At 45.4% G+C, this 20,633-nt stretch overlaps 1 pseudogene; it reads right to left on the bottom strand.

The window, feature by feature from the left end:
• Nucleotides 1–17,228: 17,228 nt before the first annotated feature.
• LOC140206738 (U2 spliceosomal RNA) lies at nucleotides 17,229–17,360 on the bottom strand (annotated as a pseudogene).
• Nucleotides 17,361–20,633: the final 3,273 nt, after the last annotated feature.

A 20,633-nucleotide genomic window follows, 5' to 3' on the forward strand; every position in this document is an offset into this window, starting at 1 on the left:
GTGCAGGATTTTCTATAGTTAACTTCTAGGTTGAATTGGTAGTAAGGAAGGCAAATGAAATATTAGCATTTATTTTCAAGAGGACAAGAATATAAAAGCAAGGATGTAATGCTGAGATTTTGTAAGGCATTAGTCAGACCATACCTAGAGCATTGTGAGCACTTTTGGGCCTCATATCTAAGAAAGGATGTGCTTATTGGAGAGGGTCCAGAAGAGGTTCACAAGAATGATCCCAACAATGAAAGGGTTAACATATGAAGAGTGTTTGCTGGATCTGGGCCTGTACTTGCTAGAATTTAGTAGGATTAGCGGGGATCTCAGTGAAACCTACTGAATACTAAAAGGCCGAGACAGAGTGGAAGTGCAGATGTTGTTTCCAATACTGAGAGAGTCTAGGACCAGTCTCAGAATAAAGATACTTCATTAGATCAGTGATGAAAAGAAATTTCTTTAGTCAGAGGGTGGTGAATTTGTGGAATTCATTCCCACAAATGGCTGTGGAAGCCATATTATTAGGTATATTTAAAGTGGAGGTTGATACGTTCTTGACTAGTATGGGTGCCATAAATTACAGGAGAAGGCAGGATAACGGGGTTGAGAGGGAAAATGCCTGTAAGGGTCTTACCATTTATTGTATACTTTTCCCCAAAGTGCAACACCTCACATTTGTTGGGATTAAACTCCATCTGTCATTTCCAATAGATCTATGCGCTGCTGTATCCTTTAACAAATTTCCTCACCATCCACATGTCCACCAAGTTTCACATAGTCTTCAAATTTACTAATCAGACTATCTACCCTTTCATCCAAATAATTAATATACAAAGTATATATTACAAACAAAAGAGATCCCAGCGCTGATCCCTGCAGAACAACATTGGTCACAGACCTCCATCACCATCCTTTGTCTTGTATGGATCCAGTTTACCAATTCAAAGTGGATTCTATCGACCTTAATCTTTTGAACCAGCCTACTATGAGGGGCTTTGTAAATGTACACATCCACAAAATTCACTGCCCTATCCTCAGGAATCATCTTTATCATTTCCATGAAAATGTCAGACAAATTTGTGAGATTTGACATCTCCTTTATAAAGCCAGCTGACTAACCTGAACAAGCCCATGTTTGTTAAAATGCAAGTAAATCCTCTCCTAACAATGCTGGCACTTGGCCCATGGCTACAATGAAACAAAGTCCTGCATGATCAGTAATGCAATTCCCATCAGCAGTCCCTCTCTGTCATGTCAAAAGCAATCATATACTGGGAATTAAAGCTCCCCTTCTCTCATCTATGATTTTGTAATGGCTACAATATCATGGCATCAATATACTATCCAGGTTCTAGGATCACCTGCCTTACTCACTATATTCTTTACATTGAAATAAATACTCTTCCAGCTATCATTCATGCCATGTTCATCATCCTGACCCTGCTGGATTTTGTTCATAGATTTTCACTTCACTCAGTCACTCAACTTCCAGACATACTGCTCCAGTTCCAACCCCCTTTGTGTAGTGGTTTAAATCCCAAATACCATGAGCAAACATCCCTGCAGAGGTACTGGTCCCCACACCAACCTAGGTGCAACAGCTTCTTGAACAGATTCCACCAGCCCTGGAAGAAAGCTCAATAATCCTACATTACAAAAGTACAAGGTCACCAAACATATTTTTGATATGAGAAAGTTTTATTTTTAAACCAGAGCATTTGTTTTCCAGTTAGTAATTCAGATATTGAGGGAACTTTAAATAGAATGAAGGGAATATTGCAGCCAGAATTTCTGCTGTTGATGTGTTAATCATTAAGACCAATTGTCTGAATTGAATACCCTCTTTCTGAGTACCAGCTATGTCGATAATTATTTGGCGAATAATAAAATCACATTTTTGAGAATGGAGATTGAAAGTATCTGACAAAAGCTATAACCAGAAGTTTGCAGCAATTTTAATAATTGATTGTAAATGTTTGCACGGAAGAGTCAAAATCATCTAAGCAATTCTACAAATGGTAGGAGAGAATATGATCAAATAAATCTTTAATAAATATCCAATGAGGAATGAAAATAACTGTATTTCAAAGGTCTCTAATGCCTGGAGACCAGGAAACAAACTTAATCACCACTTTGATATTTCTAATGAAATGTCTAGATTTGAGCTTCCAGTTAAGTCACACAGATTTGCATAATGATCAAGGAACTGAATATCTCTTCTTCAAAGTCTTGGTAACTATGTATCACCCATACACAGACAAAAATTAGCAGGTGCACAATGCTTGCCATATCCTGACTCCTGGAAAAGTGGAAAATAAACTTTCCTCCTCATCGTCTCCATTCGCTTCCCCTTCTACCACCAGTATCACCTGATGGAAGCAGTCTCCGTGAAAAAATAAATAAATAAAAATAAATCTTCAGGCCAATTCGATAAGACAAGATGAAGGGGTAGACATTTAAAACTGAAGTGCTAAGGTCTTCTCCAGAGGGTGAGTCTTTAGAATTCTCTACTCCAGAGTGCCTGATGGCTGGATCAGAATAACAGAATTACGCTTTTTATCACTGACATATGTTCCGAAATGTGTTGTTTTGCGGCAGCTGTACAGTGCAATACATGAAAATTATTATAAGTTACAATAAGAACTATAAAGATAAATAAATAGTGCAAAGAGAGTGCAAATTAGTGAGGTCGTGTTCATGAGTTTATGGACTGTTCAGAAATCTGATGGTGAAGGGGAACAAGCTATTCCTAAAATGTTCAGAGTGCATTTTCAGGCTCCTGTACTCCCTTCCTGATAGTAGTAATTATCAAAGGGCATGTCATCGATGGTCAGGGTCCTTAATGATGGATGCCACCTTCTAGTGGCATTGCCTTTTAAAGATGTCATTGATAGCGACGAGTCCAGTGCCTGTGATGGAAGTGGCTGAGCCTTTAACCCCAGCAGCTTCTCTTGATCCTGTGCATTGGAGCCTCAATATCAGCCAGTTGATGCAACCAGTCAGATTGTTCTCCCCCATACAGCTGGAGAAATCTTCAAGAATCGTTGGTGACATGCCAAACCTCGTCAAACTCCTAATGAGGTATGGTTGCTGGTGTGCCTTCTTTGTGATTGCATCAATATGCCAGGCCCTGGATAGACCCTCTGAGATGTTGATGCCCAGGAGCTTGAAACTTCTCATCCTATCCACTGCTGACTTCTCCATAAGTACTGGTGTGTGTTGTCCCAACTTCCCCTTCCTGAGTCCCCAGTCAATTCTTTGGTCTTACTGTCATTGAGTGCAAGGTTGCTGCTGTGACACCACTCAACCAGTCAATCTGCTCACTCCTGTATCCCTCCTCGACACCAAATGAATTTCTGCCAACAGTAGCTATGTCGTCCGTGATTTCATAGGTGGCACCCGTGCTGTCTCTAGCTACATAGTCATGAGTATAGAGAGAGAGCAGAACATTCCTTAAGGTACACCTGCATTGATTGTCGGTGAGGAGGAGATATTATTTCAGATCCACACTGAATGTAGTCTCCCAATGAGGAAGATGAGAATCCATTTGCAGAGGGAGGTACAGAGGCCCAGTTTAGAAGCTTGTTGATTGGTACTGATGTGATGATGGTTTTGAATGCCGAACTTTAATCAGTAAACAGCAGCCTTATGTTAGTATTGCTGGAGAGACAGTGGGATTGCATCTTTTTGAAGCAGGTGGGAACCTCTGACTGGAGCAGTGAGAGGATGAGTATGTCCTTGAGCACTCCGAATAATCAGCACAGGTTTTCAGTGCCCAGCCAGGTACTTCACCAAAGGTAGATAACTGAGGAACTGACACATCTGCTGCCTCAAAAATAGAAATTACAATATAAGTCAGCTTTAATAAATTTGATAAGCAGTTACAGGCCAGGACAGATATCATATTGAATGGTTGGAAGAGACTGGGGGGAGGGGGGGCCAAGTAACCTACTCCTGCTCTTGTTGTCAATAATCTCAGGTATATTCTGAAACATATGCAGTCTATAACAGCAGGTTTTTTTTATTTTCTTTTTATGACTATTTCATTATTTGAGAAAGCAAGTTGTGCTATTTGAATTGATACTGTTATTTTCACACATAGACCATAATCCTTGTGCAGGATTCCCTTAAGGTTAATTTGCAGGTTGAGTCTGTGGTGAGAAAGGTAAATGTGATGTTAGCATTCACTTCAAGAGGACTAGAATATAAAAGTAAGGATGTAATGTCAAGATTTTATAAAGCGCTGGTGGTACTTGGAGTATTGTGAGCCGGTTTGGGCCCCTTATCTTAGAGAGGATGTGCTGAAAATGGAGAGGGTTCAAATGAGGTTCACGAAAATGATTCCAGGATTGAACAGCTTGTCATATGAAGAACATTTGATGGCTCTGGACCTGTATTCACTGGAGTTCAGAGGAATGAGGGGGTGACCTCATTGAAACCTATCGAATGTTGAAAGGCCTTGATAGAGTGGATGTGGAGAGGATGTTTCCTATGGTGGGAGAGTCTAAGACCAGTGGACACAGCCTCAGAATAGAGGGGCATCCTTCTAGGACAGGGATGAGGCGAGTGGTGAATCTGTGCTGTTCGTTGCCATGGGCAGCTGTGGAAGCTAAGTCTTTATGTATGTTTAAGGCTGAAGCTGAGAGGAAAAATGGATGAGTCATGATAAGACAGTGGAGCAGACCTGACAGGCCAAATGGCCTAACTCTGCTCCTATATCTATGATCTTGTGGTCTAAAACCATTAAAACATAGGAGCAGTATTAAGCCATTTGGCCCACCCAGTCTGCTTGGCCATTTCATGATGACTCATCTATTTTTCCCCTCAGCCCCAATCTCATGCCTTCCCCTTCGTATCCCTTCATGCCCTGACCAATCAAGAATCTAACAACCTCTGCCTTAAATATACTTCCTCATCTTCTTTCTAAAAGGACCTCCTCACATCACCACTGGGAAGATTTGTATCAAAGGAATTAAAACTGGGCTGGAAGTTAATAGACAGGGAATAATTTTAATCTATCTCACCAAGGAAAGAAACTAACAAAACTGGATCTCCAGCTTATTTCACTAAATTTAATCCACAACTTACTTCATGGTTACAGTTCCGTGTTTAATACTATCATATCCTCAGTTTTAATCAATGAGTTTCAAAACATGAGCCTGCAATTGCTCATTGAAAGACACACACTCAGTGGCTCAGGAACAGTTACCTCCCCTCCTACATCCCCGATTTCTGAATGGTTCGTGAATGCTTCCTCATTCTTCCTTTCTTTGCACCATTTATTTATTTTTATATTTCATAGTGATTCTGTGTCTTTGCACTGTACTGCTGACACAGAACAACAAATTTCAAGTCACGTCATAATTTCACTTCATCTTGTTCACTTGTCAGAGCCTCTTACTCTGTTGTGGTCCCACTTGAATTCAATCTGTGTTTCAATTACCTCTTGTCTGCGATAGGCACAATATTGCCTTTTTATGGCATTCATGTTTCAATATCAGTGGGACTTACACTCCTATAGAATGGGAACACTGTAGTAAGCCAGACATCCATGCAAATTCACGCCTGGCCTAATGCAGCCAACACCAGTGCTAGAATTCACATTGTTACTCTATTCTGTCTACATGTGGAACTCCTATTGCAGAGACTATTGTCATTATTCTTGTAGTCCCTATAGTGCTTGTATCCTTTCTTGTTCTATTCTATAATGATCCAGCTCTGAAGCAAAGACTGGAATTCATTGAAGCTGTTGAGGAGATCACATTGATGAGTAACCTTACACTTTATACTGCATTGTTATTGTTTTTCCTTATTCTGGATCGATGTCAGGCCTGCACAGGAGGGCACCTCTCAGTCTCCACTCAGCTAACAGGAGTCAACTGCCATTCATTTCCAACATATCACCTGCAGCCTATTTAAACCCAGCTCTCAACCACAGTCCTTGATCACCCAATAAACCGGCCAGCCTCATCCAGTTGCTCCTAGTCTTCAGTTACCTTGTTGCCTTGTCATGTTAAGCAGCCCATATCATATTTCCTCTTGTCATATTAAGTTCTCTCTTGTTTGATGGCCCCTCGTGTCTTATTATTTTGCAGTTTATTATTATAGTTACCGCTCACTGCTAAATCATCTCCGCTGCTCTGTGTTAGGGTCAAGCCTCCATTACATTTCCTGATAGAATGGGTGAAACTGCGACTGTCGCTGCAGAGATTGCTTGTCTAAAGGAAGTCATCCAGCAACATGAGGACACGATCCAGAAGCAGCAGGAAGCCATAGACCATCCGCTCACCACTGTCAACCAACTCTCTGTCTCACCACAGCACCTCTAGGCCAGTCAACCTCCTCCCTCAGATCCCCAGATACAGTGCCTGGAAGCTTCGATGGATGCCCAATGCTGCAACTTCCTGTCCCAGTGTATCTTACACTTCAACTCCAGCTATCTTATATTCTATGGGGCGAGCCAAGATTGCCTTCATCATGCCTCTCTTGACTCATGATCTCTGGCCTGGGCCACCACCAATGGAGACAATAAAACCACCATTTGCAATAAATACCAGGAATTCACCACTGAGAAGTGCCAGGTTTTCAACCATCCAGGAAGTGGAGCAAATACTCCACCTGCAACTGGTCTCACGTTCAGTGCTGGATTACGCCCTGGAATTCAGGATCCTCGCCGTACACATGAGCATCGGGGAGAACTGTGAGTCCGTTGACTTCCTCCTGATCGACTCACCTAGCACTCCTCTCATCTTGCATTACCCCGACTCTCCACTCACAATCCTCACTTTACCTGGTCATTCAGTTCACCGCTGGATTACATGTACCAGACCACCTGCCTGCAACTTTAGTTGACTTCTCCCTGTAAGTCTATAGAGATGGAGGAAACCCTCTTCCTCAGCAAACTCCCTTTGCAGGACAATAACTTAGCCATCGCTTTCAGTAAAAGGGAAGCTGGCACCCTGCCACCTTACAGAACGCACAACTGTGCAATCAACCTCCTCCTAGGCACCACCCTCCTTGAGGTGACCTGTTTCCCTCTCCCCTCCTGAAACCCATGAATGACTACATTGCCGAAACACACTAAAACATGGCTCATTCATCTCTTCCAGTCCCTAGCTAGAGAAGGATTCTTCTTTATCAAAAACAAAAATGGAGGTCTTCGTCATTGCATTGACTACTATGGACTCATCAAAATCGCCATTAAGAACACTACCCTCTCCCTTTGATGGATAGTGCATTCAGAGCACTCCACAGGGCCCTGATCCTCAACAAACTGGATCAATGGAATGTATTCATCTTGCTCTGCATCCACCAGCAAATGAGTGGAAGACAATTTCATTAGCATCCCTGGCCATACGAATACTTGGTAATGTCCTTCAGACTTTCCAACTATCCAACTATTTACCAAACCCTCATTAATGAAGTCCTCGGAGGCATGCTACGCGGATCAGTTTATCCCTTCTTCTCCAAGGACCCCTCAGACACTTGTCATGTCCAATCAGTCCTACATGTCATCTCAAACCAGCTCTATGCCAGTTCCACACCCCCATGAGTTCCTTCCTGGGTAACAACCTTTCACCCCGAGGCATAACCACAGACCCAGAGAAAGTGCACACCATAATATGGCCCATCCACACTCCCTGAAACAGCTACAGTGCTTCTTGGGCTTCTCCAAATGCCACAGACAAATGGCCATTCCTCTCACCTCCCTCACCAAGTCTCCTACCTCACGGACAACCTGGTCTGTTGCCATGGACCACAGTTTCAAGGAGCTCATGAGACACTTCACCACTGCTTCTATTCACCACCATCCAAGCCCCTTTGTGGATGACCCAGGGCCATCCTCTCCTAGCGAACACTGGACAGGAAGACACACCCTCCTGCCTTCTTCTCTGCACAGTGCCAGATATGGAATAGGAGACAGGGAGCTACTCACCATTAAATGGGCCTTGGAGGAATGGAGACATTGGCTGATGGGAAATAAACAGTTTTCCCAGATCTGGACTGACCACCAGATCTTCACATCTGTACAACAGACCCACCAACTCAACCCACGTCAGGCTCGCTGGGCCTTGTTCTTCAAGCAATTTGCTTTCTCCATTTCCTACCAACCCAGCTCCAAGAACATCAAGGCAGACAGACTGTCATGACGGTTTGAACCAGTGGAAACGGAGGTTGTCCCTCAGCCCATCAACCCATCTGCTCAGATCCTCACCCGGATCTCTGAGACAATGAGAACCAGATTAGCCAGGCCCTTACAGCATGAGCCTGCTCCAACTGACACACCTGATAATCCACTGTGCATGCTGGCTGCTATGCACCTTGAGGCACTCCAGTGGGCCTACTCCTCGTCCCTCTCCGACCATCCAGGCTGTGACAAGCTCTGGATTTTTTCCCACACCAGTTCTGGTGCTGCCTGGCCAACCACCAGCACTGCATATCTGGACTACTCCAGCCAGATCTGCCCCAGCACATCAACACCCGCAAGTTCTCACCCCAGTTCTTTGATCCCTTCAAGATTACCCATCGCATCATTCCAATCACTTACTGTCTCCAGCTGCCACCTTCCCTCAGGATCACACTTAACTTCCTCAAGCCCGTCGTCCATGAATCACTTTACCGACCTGAGCCTGCACCTCCAGAACCAAGGATGGTGGAAGGCGGCCCAGTGTATACAGCTTGCCGGTTGATTGGTTCACGGCATCACGGATGGAGTGTGCAGGGACTGATTGACTGGGAAAGGTACAGCGCACAGGAGAGGTCTTGTGTGTTGTACAATTTCATCTTGGATCCATTGCTCAGAGGAGTTCCACCAGATCTATCCAGTTCGTCGTGGGTCATTGGGTGCCAGCCATGGGGGGGTGGGGTTCTGTCAGGCCTGCACAGGCAAGCACCTCCCAGTCATCAACCTGCTAACAGGTGTCACCTGCAGCCTACTGAAACCAGGTCTCATCCACAGTCCTTGTTCACCCATTGAACCAGCCAGCCCCAACTAGTTGCTCCAGTCCTTCAGTTAGCTCGGTGCCTTGTTGTGTTAAGCATCTGTTGTCTCTTGTCTTGTGGCCCTTCATGGCTTGCAATTTTGTAGTTTATTATTAAAGTTATCATTCACCGTTAAATCTTCTCTGCATTTGGGTCAAACCTCGTCTACATTTCCTGACTGCTCAATGCACTGTATAATGATTTGATCTGTATGAACAGTAAGCAAGACAAGTTTTCACAGTACATATGACCATAATAAACCTGTATCAATACTAATACTCCTTTACTGATTTACCACTGTAAACTAGTCCTTTTCTGGATTAGGACTGGAAAAGCATGAAATATGGAAAAGGACCTGGCATAATCGATTTAAATATGCAAAGCTTAAAAAAACTGTTGCCTTTTCTAAATGAAGGAAAGAGTTTTTGATTGCGAAGTTGGTAATGGAAAGAGGAACAGAATAGATCTACAGAAACTTGATGACATTCAACATTAAAAATAACTGTTTGTGTATTAAAATAGTAACCCAGAAGTCACTCTTTTAATATGCGGGAGCAGTCTCATATAATCTTTTCATTGTATATTTCAGTTAACAACAGGTAACTTGCACTTATTCCGCAAAGGTATATTCAGCATTTATCCTTGTTTCACCGTAAATTCTCTATACACTGTCTGAGACTGTTGTTCTAACTGGCTGCAATGCCAAGAATGTAAAGACTTACTAAGATTCATAGAGGATTGTTAAAGGACCTGCATCTGGTTTATTCAAAGTTTTCCAGATACATTGTGCATATGTGCTTATGTCTTAAATGACTGTTGTATGCTTCTACACACTGCGCTGTTTTACCAATTTTAAAATGAAAGAAGGATTCATACATTAACATTAATTGCCAATGATATCTTTCTGCAGGTGTGTGAGTCTCTGGTGATATGCCTGTATGCTCATTTTTTGATTTGAGTTATGTGTCTTGATTCAATTTCAGCAAAATCTTGCATTGTTTCTTCCACTGAATTACTTTCAGAAATGCAAGCAGAATCACAAGATTCTTTGCTATTCCACTGTATACTTTGTGCAGGAGCTAAGCTATGTAATTTTAATTCAATCAGATATTTTCATAAGCTCTATCTATCACGTTATTCAGCTATCATTCTAAGATTCCATTTCCTAGTGTTAAATTTACTAAGCTGAGGTAATACACAACTCTTTGCGTTGTTTGAACTGTTTCTCTTATTAGCATATCATAATTTTGTTTCTGTCTCTTATCTTCTGCTCACCCCGCAAGATTTGACCAAGCTAATAGCAAATGAATTTTGAATATTCTACACTTCAGTATCTTAGCAAAGCCATAAGCTGTTGTGGAATTTGGTGTTGTTTATTGCTTATCAAAAAAGCTAGCTGATCAATGTCTTGAGCAACAAACACAAAATGAAGGAGAACCTCAGCATTTTTGGAGGGAAATAAACAGTTGATGTTTTTGTGTTTAATCAATGTCTTATTATATGACTGTGGAAGAAAAATAACTTTAGAGACAAGACTTCAAGTGGCAATACCTTTATTCACCAGGATATCATGGATAGCTTGCAGCCAGAAACATGAAAAGCTCTAAGTTGGAGACCGATTTCAACATGTATTTATACTGCTAAACAGGCAAATATGCCTGATTACTGGCATGCAAGCTATTCTGTTACACATGAAGATATACATAACCAGAAGTAAATAGGAACATCCGTAGCACAATGTATTTTTAATCATAAAACAGACAGTAACAATGTCCTATGAATGTATGTTGCTCTTTTCTGCAATCAGTGCTGTATCCTGATTATGAAAGGCTCTCTGCAATAAGTCTAAGCTTAGGACATTGGGTTACAGAAATTCATTAGGTTACAAAGCTCAAATAGAAAAATGCAAGTTTGCTACTTACTTCATTAATGCTTTTGCTGACCATTCTTCCACGATGACCCGCATTATGCTCCTTCATGCTTCTTCAACAATGCTCACTGATCACTCTGCAAGACCTTTTCATGCTGGATAATATGATAAAATTGACATATCATCACTACCACATTACCTAGATGCTCTGGTAGAAATTAATGTAGTTGTGAATTATTACCCATGAATGATTCTTCTGGTAAGCCTTGACATGAGAAAATGGAGACACAAGAGAGGCTACAAATGCTTGAAATCTGGAGCAGCACACAAAATAGTGGAGGAACTCAGTGGGTCAGGTGGCATCTCTAAAGGAAAATGGACAGTACTGATGAAGAGTCTCGACCTGAAACGTCGACCATCCATTTCCCTCTATTAATGCTGTTTCTTTAGTATTCCTTCAGTATTTTGTGTTCTGTGTGAGAAAATGGATCTCAGTTCTTCACTGCCCTGTTGCAGAAGTGGATTGAACGCGTTTCATTTTCATGCATTCCAAGTGACTAAAAGTTAGTTCTGTTTTGATCTTGAAATAAACAACGTGTACTATTTGGGAAAGATGATCCAACTCTGTAAAAGTGTCTATGCTGATTAGGATCGACAATGCTGTTAGATAACGTATCTGTCTGTTAGCTCCTCACGATCAACAAGCAAAATTTCTCAAAGTTGTCTTCATGTTTATGATACTAGAGAATTTTGTTTTAAGTCTTTCCGACTCTGTCTTCTCAACACATTTCGTGTGACATCTGTGTTTCCACTTACTATAACCTAGTCCCGTTAACGATGTAGAATTTTGAGTATAGTGCAGACACATTTTTTCATCTGGACATTTGCCTTATCCTGTTAGTCGTTTCAAGATATTTTAAAATATATCTTCTTGAGTATAATATATATATTTTTATCTTAGCTATTGCCATTGCTGTGATCTGAACCTCACTCAGACTATTCTCAGTGTGAAAACCATGCCCTCAAGCTCCTGCATCTAGATTTTGTGAATTGACATCTACAACCCACTGTGGTAGAAAATTCCACTCTGCCCAAAGAAATGTCTCTTTTTCTCTGTTTTAAATCTTTTACCCAGTATCCTGAGACTCTGACCTCTGCTTCCAGTCCACACAGCCAGGGCAACATCCTCCTTGCATCCAGCTTGTCAAGCCTTCCTTTTATTTTGTACGTTTCAAAAAGATCACCTCTTACCCTAAAAAAAAAGTAAATACAGACCTAAACAATCAAATTTTTCCTCCACATATTCATCATCCCAGGATTCATTTTTTTTTATTTCAAAATATACTTTATTCAAAAATAAATATATACAATAAACCATTCAATAACTTTTCCTCCTTTACATACGTTTCCATTATACTCAGTAAAATATCCGTATCAATAGCCACCCACGTGGCACTCCAGTAGTTCAGCTTAGTATCTCATTGTTGAGGGGTATACTCCCTGCCCCCCGACCCCTCCCACTCCCACGGGTGGAGAAACCTATACTGTGGTCCTTCCCCACCGGGCCCTTGCGGTGTCTGCACCAAGTTTCAGTGCGTCCCTCAGCACGTACTCCTGCAGCCGAGAGTGTGCCAGTCGGCAGCATTCTCCCACGGACATCTCCATGTGCTGGTAGATCATCAAGTTTCGGGCTGACCAAAGAGCGTCTTTCACCGAGTTGATGACCTGCCAGCAGCACCGGATGTTGGTCTCCGTGTGCGTCCCCGGGAACAGCCCGTAGATCAGAGAGTCCTCTGTTACGCAGCTGCTGGGGATAAAACGTGACACTAGCCCGTCCATCCTCCTCCACACACTCTCTGTGAACTGACAGTGTGCAACGAGGTGGGTCACAGGCTCCTCCTCACTGCAGTCCTCCCGTGGGCAGTGGGGTGCGGGGACGACATTCCGGGCGTACAGGAGGGCTCTGACTGGGAGGGCCCCTCTCACCGCCAGCCAGGCGAGGTCTTGGTGCCTGTTGGTGAGATCTGGCGATGAGGCATTTTGCCAGATGAACTGGACAGTCTGCTCAGGGAACCACCCCACTGTGTCCATCACGTCCTTCTCCTGCAGTGCCTGCAGGACACTACGTGCCGACCACTGCCTGATGGCCCTGTGGTCAAAGGCGTTCTCCTGGAAGAACTTTGCTACGTAGGACAGGTATGCCGGCAATGACCAGCTGACTGGGGCGTTGCGCGGGAGTGGGGCCAGACCCATCCTTCGTAGCCAGGGCGACAAGTAGAACCTGGGCACATAGTGGTACTTGGTGCCCACATACCTGGGCTCTACACACAACCTGATGCAGCCACATACGAAGCTGGCCATCAGGGTGAGGGCGACATTGGGGACGTTCTTGCCCCCGTTGTCCAGGGACTTGTGCATGACGGTCCGTCTCACCCACTCCATCTTGGATCCCCAGACGAATCTGAAGACAGCTCGGGTGATTTCCGAGCTGTAGGAGTGGGGGACGGGCCAGACCTGCGCCAAGTACAGCAGCCCTGAGAGCACCTCACACCTGATGACCAGGTTCTTGCCCGTTATCGATAGGAAGCGCCCTCCCCACAGTCCCAGTTTCTGTTTCACCTTGGCAGTCCCCTCCTGCCAGTTCTTGTTGCACGCCTCAGCCCCTCCGAACCAGATCCCCAACACCTTCACGTGGTCAGACCTGATGGTGAAGGGGACGCTGGATCGGTCAGGCCAGTCGCCGAAGAGCATGGCTTCGCTCTTCGTGCGGTTGACCCTGGCCCCCGATGCTAGCTCGAACTGTTCGCAGGTGCCAATCAACCTGCGAACTGACCTCGGATCAGAGCAGAAGACGGTGACGTCGTCCATGTACAGGGAGGTTTTCACTTGGGTCCCTCCACTGCCTGGCAGCGTCACCCCTCTTATGCCCTCATCCCTCCTGATGGCTTCCGCAAAGGGCTCTATGCAGCAGACAAACAAGACAGGGGAGAGGGGACAGCCCTGCCTGACTCCAGACCTGATGGGGAAGCTGTCTGTTTCCCACCCGTTGACCTGGACTGCACTACGGATGTCTGTGTAAAGCAGTCTGATCCAATTCCGGATTCCCTCCCCAAATCCCATTTTGGAGAGTACGTCCGCCATGTACGTGTGCGATATCCTGTCGAAGGCTTTCTCCTGGTCCAAGCTGACCAGGCAGGCGTCCACCCCCCTGTCCTGCACGTAGGCGATGGTGTCCCTCAGCAGCGCGAGGCTGTCTGAGGTCTTCCTGCCTGGTACAGCACAGGTTTGGTCCGGGTGGATCACCTGTCCCAGAGCAGACTTGACCCTGTTGGCGATAGCCTTGGACAGGATCTTGTAGTCCACATTCAGGAGAGAGATGGGTCTCCAATTCCTAATGTCCTCCCTTTCCCCCTTCTGCTTGTAGATGAGGGTGATGCTGCCCTTCCTCATGGACTCAGACATACTGCCGGCCAGAAGCATAGCGTTGTACACTTCCAGCAGGTCTGGGCCCATCCAGTTCCACAGAGCCGAGTACAACTCAGCCGGTAAGCCGTCGCTTCCGGGAGTCTTACCCGACCCAAAGGAACGGATGGAGCCTGTCAGCTCGTCCAGGGTCAGTGGCTGATCCAGACTCTCCCGCTTGCCGTCGTCTAAGACCTGCGTGATAGACGACAGGAAGTTGCGGGAGGCTGTGGATTCTGTGGCCTTTTCGTCGTACAGACCGGCATAGAAGGACTTGCAGATCCTCAGTATGTCGGTCTGCGAGGACGCGACTGAGCCGTCCTCTTCCTTAAGGTTGTGGATCACAGAGCTCCCCCTGTGCACCTTTTGGAAGAAGAAGCGTGAGCACGTCTCGTCCTGCTCCACGGTTTGGACCCTTGATCGGAAGAAGATCTTGGAGGATTCAGCGGCGAGGTGCTGGGCTTGCCGGCCCTTCACCTCTCGCAATTCCTCCCTGACATCCACCCCCTTCGACTGCAGAAGGAGAAGTTGCTGCAACTCTGTCTGGAGTTTACGCAGTTCCCTCTGCTCCTGCCTTGCCTTCTGAATACCCTTGCGGATGAAGAACCTCTTAATGTTCTCCTTGGTGGCTTCCCACCAGTGAACCGGGGAATCAAAGAAGGCTTTCAAGGTTCTCCAACCTGTGTACTCCCTCTCTAGTTCCTCGATGTTCTCTGGGGTCAGCAGCTTTACGTTCAGCTTCCACGTCCCCCTGCCTGCCTTCTGGTCCTCCCGTAAGCGACAGGTGGCTCTCAGAAGGCAGTGGTCAGAGAAGAACACCGGCATGACGTCGGTGGACCTGACCGTGAGGGACTCAGACAGGAAGAGGAAGTCGATCCGGGAGCGGACTGAGCCGTCCGATCGTGTCCAGGTGGCTTGCGGCTGTGCTCCACCTGTGGGGGTGCCAAAGGCGTCGCGCAGCTTGGCTGTCTTCACCGTTTCCCTCAGGTACTGTCCAGCCTGCCGGGTCCTCCAGCTGCATCAATGGTGCAGTTGAAGTCTCCGGCCAGAACGACCGGCTGGGACGTCACCAGCAGCTGTGGGAGCTGCTCGAAGACGGCCAGCCGCTCGCTCCGCACGGGGGAGGCGTACATCTTGATCAGCCGGAGCGGAGTGCCCCGGTATTTGACGTCTGCTACCAGGAGGCGCCCCACAACCACCTCTTTAACTTGGGTGATTGAGAAGTTGCCTCCCCGCAGCAGAATCCCCAGGCCGGAAGCGCGACAATCGTTGCCCCCCGACCACACAGACAAACCTTTTTTCCACCACCGTGACCACCTCCGGTAGCTACGGAGATGTGGTAGTCCACACTCCTGGAGGAAGGTCACATTGGCCTTTACAGTGTCCAGGTACTGGAGCGTGCTGACGCATCGCCCAGTACTCTTCAAACTTCGCACGTTCAAGCACGCCAATTTAAGGTCTGCCATCGTTGTAAGTCTTTTATTTTGGCTGCTCTCCGTCCTCACCCTTGCCATCCTGAGCCTTCATTCCCACCGCCTTTGTGAAGTTTTCCACCTCCTGTGGGCTCAGGTACTGCTGGTAGTACTCCTCCATGTGTGGCCGTTCTGGTTCTGGGCCCGGGGGATTGTTGACTTCCTGGGCTGCTTCCCCTTCCAGCTGCTGGGTGCCAGCCGTGGCTCTGCTCCCGGATTCCCGGAGCTCTGTGTGTCTGCTGCTCTCTGCCTCCTGTACTTGGGGGGTGGCCAGCAGACTTTCTCCCCTCTCTCTCCTCCTCTCCACCTGTTCTGCCAGCCGCTTCTTCCGCCGGGGCTGCTGCCCCCCCCCAACTCCTTCCTCCTCTGAAGAGGACAGGGTACCAGAGGCTGTGTGGTTCCCTGCCCTTTTCTTGCGTTGCTCTGCCTTCTGTCGCCTGGCCGCCGCCTTTTGGGTCTTTTTGCGTTTTACGACCTTCCATTCGGTTTCCACCTCAGCTCTCCCCTCCTGCTCGTCGTTTGCCTGGTCCTGGAGGGTCTGCAGTGGGGTGGCAGGTCTTGGGGTGCTTGCACCTTCCTCCCTGGTCTCGTCATCCGTCCTGTCGGGTGCCTCATCTGCAGCGCTGGCGGGTACGTCCGCATCTGCCTGGACCCTTTCAGGGCCAGCACCTCCCCTGGTCGCCTGTGCGTAGGTGCCCCCACGCTTCGGGCAGGCTCTGTACAGGTGGCCAGCCTGTCCGCAGAGGTTGCAGGACTTGGCCTGCGTGCAGTCTTTGGTCAGGTGGCCTTCGGTTTTACAGTTCTTGCACATCACCACCCTGCACTGGGCTGTGATGTGCCCTTCCTTGCCGCAGTTTCGGCACACCCTGGGTTGTCCCGCGTACACCATGTACCCTCGGTTCCCTCCGATGGCGAAGACGGAGGGGGGGTGGATGACGCCGCCGTTGGAATCCAACCTCAGCTTCACCTTCACCTGCCGTTTGCTGGTCCAGATTCCCAGCCCATCCTTCACATCCGCTGGTGCTCCTACGCTCTCCACATACCGAGCGAGGAACGTAAGGACATCTACCACTGGCACGTGTGGGTTGAACATGTGCACCATGATTGTCCTTTCCTGTTGCGTAGCCGTTGCAAAGAGGGGCAGTGCTTTCAGCAGCGACAGCGGCGCCTCTGTCCCCTTCAGCTGAAGCTGCTGGTACAGCTTCTGCCACCCTGCAGCCTGCCGGAAAGTGACATCGAAGAAACCTGCGAAGTCCTGGACGCAGTAGATGTCATCAGGCGTAAATCTGCAGCATTCCATCAAGACCTTCCGGATGAAGGTCTCTCGGGTGAAGCCGGTGCCCCCGTTCCGGTCTCGCACTGTCAGCCTGACAGTGTTCTTGATACCCTGGCCTCGAGCTGATGTACTGCTCGCTGCTGCCATCTTCTTCCTCACTGCTGTCATCGCTGGTATGGGGTGTTAGATTGGAGGCCAATCAGCATTAGGATCCACCCCTGCGTCAGCGCGAACTCTCCCCCTCCGCCTTCTGGTCTGATAAGAACAGATACTACACTTGATCTTAGCCAAAAGGCCGAGAAGCGATCCCAGGATTCATTCAACTTGGCGAAATTCTCTTGCCGTAACCCCACAACAAGCAAATCTTTTCTTTAGTAAGAAGAGCAAAACTATACACAGTACACTAGAGGTAACCTCACCAAAACTCTTTTAATTTGAAGTGAAAAACATGTAACAAATCACCAAGAGTGAAAAGCTGTTGAAAGATGTGTTATCTTGCTTATTCCACTGTCTTTGACTACATGCATCAAACACACTATGTAAATTTAAGATCAAGTCCAACTGACTCTAAAATGTAATCCCACTGACTCCCTCAGAGAAGCTGTGATGCATGATTTGGGCTGAACATTGTACCAAGTGCAATCTTATCCTGATATCCACACCAGGGTTAAAGGTGCTCATGTTGTTCATTGAACCTACACAATGCTTTTTACAATTGGGGCAAGGTTGCCTTGATTCTGAATTCTCAATGGATCCATCAAACATTCAAGAGACATAGAATTTTAGAGCAATACAGCAGTGATTCCATGCCACCCACAGTGACTGCCCATCTGGTCCCAATTTCCTAGGCTAGGTCCATAACCCTCTAAGCCCATGCCCACCACATACCTTACAAAATGTGTCTTAAATGATACTGTTGTACCTGCCTCAACCACTTCCTGTGGCAACTTATTCCATATACACACCACCCTGTGTGTAGAAAAATTGCCCAACATGAACACCTGCAGCATGCCACTTGTCACCAGCTTCCGCTCTGCAATGTAGCTTTCAACCATCCTCTGCTTCATGCCTCCAAGCTAATTTTGAATCCAGTTAACTATGTCTCCCTGGATTCCACAGGACCAAACATTCCAATCCAGCTTACCATGCAGGACCTTGTCAAAGGCCTTGCTAAAATCCAAATGGATAATATCCACTACCCTATTCTTATCTACCTTTTTCGTTACCTCTTCAAAATCTCTCAATGGTTCATCAAGCTAGGCATTTCATGCACAACGCCAAACTGACATCTAATTTTGGCTAGGAACAGCTCAGACATGTCAGAATGCAAAGTATTCAGTCTTATTTTAATATAACCTGTCATTATTGCACCTTTAGCAAACACCAATACAACAAGCAGTGGAAAGAGAAGAAAATGCAATCTGTAGTACTTTCCTATCCCTTTCAAAATGTCCCTATAAGCACCAGGCAATAAATGTTGAGTCATACCAATGTGATACCCAATAAAACATATTTTGAAAAAAAATCATAAAGAGTATCAGAGTGATTGTTGAAAAGAGAATGCAAATTTTTTTTGCACTTCATGAAATCAGCCGTAAAGCAAATTAATTAAATTGCTTTTGACTATCAAAGACAATCTTGGTTGGGTGAACAATAGTTATGGAAGTTAATCTTTGCAGCCATAGTTTCTACACTGTGTCTAAAGGTACTCCAATAGCTGCTAATACTTTTGCTATTCCATTGAGGTGAAAGGCAACCTTCCACTTGCCTTCCATTAACGCAACCTGCTCTCTCCTTAATATGTAGTCTCAAACTGCATCTCTTTTGTCATTTCTTTTCTTTTCTGTTTTGAACCTTTTGTTCTGATGTGGCTTTTCCTTCTAATTTGTTCTTTATAGTTCAAAATCAAATATTATTCAGCCATCATTCATAAATTCAACTGCTCAGCTGTACCTATCCCACACAGACACATCTTACACCTTTTCCTATTTGTTTTCCTCCTCATTTGCATAACAAGAGCCAGTATGAAATGATGAATGGCTACATGTTCTCAACCTGGGGCAATGGGACATCTATTGCCGCAGTAGGGAAGAAGTCATAAATGGCACAGCACTCCTGCTGCAAGTGGATTTCCCTTTGATCAAGAATGCAAATCAGCCAGGCTTGAAGGCCACATTAATTGTACAGTGAAATTAAGAAGGGTATTTATAAAGAAAAATAAGGTTGTAAGGGAACAGAAACCAGCAGATTGTATTGGGGAGAACCATGCTCACGTTTGTGCCAGGAGAGGGACAGATGACTTAGAATCCCATTTTTATTTTGCATCAGTTTTCTTCCGATATCTACTGTTCGTGGAGTCACAATGTAATAAAGGAATTCAAAAGAGAAATAGATTCTAGCTCCAAATAACGGATGAATACTAACAACATCTTACACCTGTTTAACATAGCCAAATATCCCAAGGAGCTCCACAGGAGAGACCTTACACAAAATATGCCACCAAAGAAAAAATCTGAGAACAGAAAGAAATGAAACATAACATCCTCACATTCAAATTACAAGACATTAAAATTTTTATTCAGAATCTAAGCATCTATTGGGATTTTCAGAAGCACTAATCTGCTCATAAATCTGCTCCACATCTAATTCCATCCAGGTTCCGCACAGAATAAATGAGTGTATTTTGCAGCCATCTTGGGTATGAAGAAAGAACTCAGTTCACAGGAGCTCCTCTTCCATTCCAGCAATCATTCAGAATGTCAGGCAGCAGATGAAGTGACTGCCACAAATAAGAACCTTACCACTGCAATATAAATAATGTGATCGATCATAGTTTGTAGGGTGGGGGTGTGGAAACAGGATTCATCAGTCAAATACTTGCAGGTAATGACCGAATTCCTATAGTAAACCTAAAGCAAGCCAATTAGCCTTGCCGACCATTAAAGCCATGTGTAAGATGCTTACTTGCCACTAGCCTGGTCTGGCGGCTGATAGATCAAAGAAAAGTCCATCAGAGTGACAGTTAGGAGACAGCAATTATTGGTAATCCTACAAACTTAAATTCAGGAGACAGTACCCATTGTGCATTGTGATGAATCTTTTTTTTTGCAGCAAGCTTTACAGTGCTGAATTAGCAGATGCAGATGTAATAGCACAACCTTAAAGGAGAATATAGTGCTTTGGAAGCTTCAAATCTTCTGAAGGGGCAGATTTTTTTGCATTATACTGACTAAAATGTCAATGACAACTGTAAGCGTTTTACGACCTTTTAATATACAAAGACATTCTGTGCCACTTAATAGAGATGTGATCAGACAACATTGCCAAGCAAACAAAGGCAAAAGTAAAATACTGCTGAAAGGGGTGTATCTTAGTAAGAGAAGGAAAGAGGGAGATAGAGCTGTTTAACAGCAAGGAAGGAAATTAGACTATAGCACTCAGACTTCTAAGGCATGACCATAGTGAAGAATACACAAGGGTAGTCAGAGAATGTGGGTCCCTGTGGTGAATGTGGTGCTGTGGCGGGCAGGTATATTTTGGCTTGCAGGAGGAATAGAAAAGGATATGGGAATAAAGAGCC

The sequence above is a fragment of the Mobula birostris genome, chromosome 1, assembly GCF_030028105.1.
Source record: "Mobula birostris isolate sMobBir1 chromosome 1, sMobBir1.hap1, whole genome shotgun sequence".
Taxonomy (NCBI): domain Eukaryota; kingdom Metazoa; phylum Chordata; class Chondrichthyes; order Myliobatiformes; family Myliobatidae; genus Mobula; species Mobula birostris.